Raw genomic sequence first — 4,317 nt, 5'->3', positions numbered from 1 at the left:
TAAGACAGTCTAAGGACAAATATTGGACCTCGGGGTAACTATCTGTACCTTTTTAGCGTCTGAAAGGTACATACATGTTCCTTTAATTGTGAAAAGTACTTATTTGTACCCATTCTTTCAAAAGATAAAGTACAGGTTGATTAAGCTCTTTTTGATTAGAGGTTTTTTTTAAATTCTTTTTGACAGTAATTTATTTGCAACTGTATTGATTTAAGCATATATTTTAGTGTTTTTATTTTATTTTTTATTATTTTCATTGCTGTTGTTGTTTTTGTATTCCCTGAACCCCCCTTATTTTTTAAGCTGCTTTAAGAACAATGAATTTATTTGAAAGAAAAAAGTAAAATGCATTTAAACATTTTTTTTAAGAGTGATTTTTTAATGTATAACTATTTGGATGAATTGCAAAAAGCACCCTTATTGAACTCTGAGTGCGAGTTGAGCCCATCCTCACAACATCAAACAAAAAGTAGAAGAAGAAACTCAACGAATAGCTGGTGGATTCTAGAACTTTCTGTAAATGCAGCAGGTGCCATTTTGTTTTATCAGCGGACGGAGATGGATTACGAACTTGCAAGTCCTGGTGTGCTCTGTTCACTTTCAACCGAGGAACTCTTAACAAAAATACAAGAGTGGGGCTTAGATGTCACCGAAGCTGAAGCTCAGCGTTTCAGAGGTAAGTTTTATTTAAAGAAAATGTAGCGTAATTACTAATTATTGGTTTAGCCTAGCTTAACGTATATTAGCAATTTAGCTAGTTTCGGCACTCTCTTAGCTCAAATTATGTCTTTTTACAAACGTTTTTACAAACGTTTCATGTGTAAAGTTGAGGTCACAGTTCTGAAAAATGAAAAATGTGTACACATAGTATTTGTATAAGTTTGAACTTATATATGTGGTTCGGCCACAGTCTATGGGTTCGGTAACCCCTGCGCAGCGGAACGGCGCGAAATTTGATTCCCTGGTAGCTGAATGCAGTTTACCGTTAGTGTATTAATGGTTTAATAAAATCATGTTTTTACATCCATTCCAAGGCCATCAACACACATGGGCGGCTGAATATAACGTTTAAAGGAAATATCTTGACGCCGCATTTGTTTAAAATATAACAAGGGTGTTGCAGCTGGGGTTTGATAGTTGCGTTTTAAGCAATGTGGGAACTTTTTCAGCATGTAATCTGAGCTTGTAATACAGTCCTGCGGGTGTTATCGCTATAAGTAATCGGTCTGAAAGAACAGACGGCAGAAACTGTCGGAAATCTGGAGAAAGGAGTCACCTTAGTAGTGAATATTAACAAATTACAGCATTCTAGTCTTTTTTTTCTTCCAAACTTGAAAGGGCACAAAAGCATGCTCAGACTCTGCTCTCCTGTGTCCAGTAGTCCCAAACAAACATCTAAATTTAAAAATGAAAACTTTGCATATCGAGAGGATTCACTCTAAAAATTTGGTTTATTTTATTTAATTTACTGGTTTTTTAATGAATATTTCTTTGAACTGAAAAGAAGTTGTACAAAAGGTTTTAATGTGTGTGATATACGGTTTTTACCCATGTAAAAATGTGGTGATAAATATCCTTACATGGAATTTAGAGTTTGTACTACCATTTATCTTGCAGACAATGAGGTTGATGGTGACACAGTTGACTGCGGTCTTACTGAGACTATGGTTGCATACCTTTTCCAAGGATCCTTCAAAAAGCAGGTTAAATTCAACCAATTTGTGTCAAGGATGAAGGAATCTTCAGTGACGCTGACTCTACAGACTGTCTCTCCAGAAGACTGGCAACCATCTACTTAATCAACTTCAATAAGGTATTTTCTTATTTATAATGAAGTTAGTATGTCTGAAGCATACATGTTGGCCGTTATGCACTTTTAGGATTTAGTTAATATGATCATTGTTTCTACCATATGTATTGTTACTGTAGTGTTTTATACTTCAATTCATGCAATAAATCAAACACTTAACTGTTTTCACAGCAATGAAAATACTTTGAGACTGCCAGCCTCTTTTGAAATTCCAAGATTTCCCAAAAATCTGCAACTAAAACTGGACAACAAAGAACCGTGCCATAAAAATCCAAGGGACAGACACACAATAATCAGAGTTCTATATGAAGCTGTGGCACAGTATACTATGTAAGTTAATCAGGGTAATGTTAGCTTGTTGCTTTAGAAAAAGCTGAATCTGTCATATTGAAAATAAACGCTACATTACTAAGAAACAATAACTGACACTTGATAAAGTTTGTTTGTCAGCAGTTGCTCTAACACTTATGTTTCTTCTTATATTACAGGTATCCCACAAATTCTGAATATGTGCAAGCTGTGAAGACGCTGGTAATGAAGTATCCTTTCCTCAAGGATCGTGAGGGAAATGGTTATGTAAGTTAAATTTAAAATTTGCACAAGGTTCCTTCAAGATTACAAAGTAAAAGTGAAGCTTTTTTCGATCTTGTTTTGTTAGTAAGACAATCTGTAGCCTCTCAGTAGGTTTGTATGAAGTATGTTTACTGATTCTTTGTTGGGTGTATTTTGTGTAGATTGTTTTACAGTAACTTATGTTTCTGTTTAACAAGCACACATGGCATATGTCTTTGAGACGTAAATTCAAATCAGAGCGGGCACCACTAGTCGACAGTGAGGCAGTGAGGCGTTGTAAGGAGAAGTTTGGTTCTACGAGGAGAGGGCAGCCTAATAAATGTCAACGAACAAGTCAGAGAAATGTTTGTCAGGTTGGTGTGAGGGACATCTTGAGCTATAAAATGTTCTTGCATCTGTTATTACATCTAAAACTAAGGATTAGGGATGCAACTGTACCCCCTTTTTCAAACCGAAACAATACCAATACTTGGATTAGAGCACTTGCTAATACAAAGTACCAGTGCTAATACTTCTACCTCACAAAAATTATTAATTGGAAGGCGCGCTAAAAGAGGGCGAACTAGATTAAAAAAATAAAAAATTTTTTTAAATATGACTCCAAAACTAAAATTTCAAGTTAACAATTAAGATTTTATGTGAAATTATTTCAGAGTTTCCATATTTTAAATATTGGTTCATGGTATCGGTTAACTTTAACCGATAAAAGTTCTTTGTGATGCACAGATCGTGTCAGCTCTAATTGTATATTTAGTCTTATGTTGGGTTTCTAATCTGTTTTGACTTTCTCTTCTCACTCTTGCTTTCTTTCAAGGGACCATGCGTCCAAGGAGAGGATTTATTATCCATAGACGCCCACTTAAAGGTCTTACAGTGCCAATATCAGAAGATGCAACCAGATACCATGGTGGTTCATAACCGTATGCAGTAAACGTTTGCTTGGCGGCAAAAAGAAATTGCAGATGGTATGCCTGTGGAGGATGTGTTGAAGAAGTACCCTTCTTAGGGATGCCTACTGGTGTAAGTCAGAAAGCTGAATTGAACTTGAAATAGCTGTCACATTTAACATGTTTATAGTAGTAAATTTTATTTGCCCTTGACCTTGCTTTCTTCATCTGTCCCTCTTTCCTTTTTTTGTATGTTCATGTAACTTCTTACAGTATTGTTGTTAAATTCTATAAAAAATAATTATGCAGCACCATACATAATTAATATCAACTTTAGATTATTTCATTTTCATACACTGTTATTTTGTACTGAAAATGAATTTTTTTACTAGTAGCTGTGCAACGAACTCGGGTGGATCCAACCAACAACGGGTAATGTAAGCCAGCGATTTCGTGAAGGGCTCTCATGTGTTGCAGCAAAGGTGATTGACCTTACACGAGGGAAAACCCCACTCTACCAGCTCTACCTTGATGCAAGAGAGAGGCTCTCACTGATGACCTACCAGGTATTTGCTTTTTTTTTTTTGAAATTCAAGGCTTCCATTTTATATAATTTTTATAGGTAACTGGAAATGCCAGATAAAATGCATGGGTGATATTGTGGGGTTTTTTGTTTTTTTTTTTTGGCAGATCTTGACACAAGGGCTGCACTTTTATTCCTGCCATACGTCTTCAAGGAGAAACTGGATCTCTTTGTCATACTTGAGAGGTGTGTGTATTAAAATATTTAGTCTATATAAAGGAAAACAAATGTATCTTTTGTTAAGAGACTAAGATATTGCTTTCCTCTACCTTCTCTTTTGACTTCAAAGGTTCATCCTAAAACCCCTATCCAACTGTTCAGCTACTTCATGAAGACTGGAAACCAGTGTTCTCCAGAAGCGCTCCAAACATTGTGAAGTTGGATGGCAGTGAAGTGTGCAGAACCTCGTGTATTTTTGAAGGAATCATCTCTTCTTTCTGCTTGTATTTTGTCTTCAACCTTGC

The 4,317-nt window shown here is 35.7% G+C and overlaps 1 long non-coding RNA gene across 1 annotated transcript; it reads left to right on the top strand.

The window, feature by feature from the left end:
- Positions 1 to 555: 555 nt before the first annotated feature.
- LOC120436919 lies at positions 556 to 3,311 on the top strand. Its single transcript, XR_005610669.1, has 6 exons — positions 556 to 676; positions 1,618 to 1,813; positions 1,982 to 2,140; positions 2,299 to 2,386; positions 2,581 to 2,736; positions 3,198 to 3,311. It is a non-coding gene; the product is annotated as an uncharacterized LOC120436919 (long non-coding RNA).
- The last annotated feature ends 1,006 nt before the right edge of the window (positions 3,312 to 4,317 follow it).

This window comes from Oreochromis aureus, unplaced genomic scaffold (genome assembly GCF_013358895.1).
Source record: "Oreochromis aureus strain Israel breed Guangdong unplaced genomic scaffold, ZZ_aureus HiC_scaffold_352, whole genome shotgun sequence".
Taxonomy (NCBI): Eukaryota; Metazoa; Chordata; class Actinopteri; order Cichliformes; family Cichlidae; genus Oreochromis; species Oreochromis aureus.
This window is presented reverse-complemented; position numbering and strand designations above follow the sequence as displayed.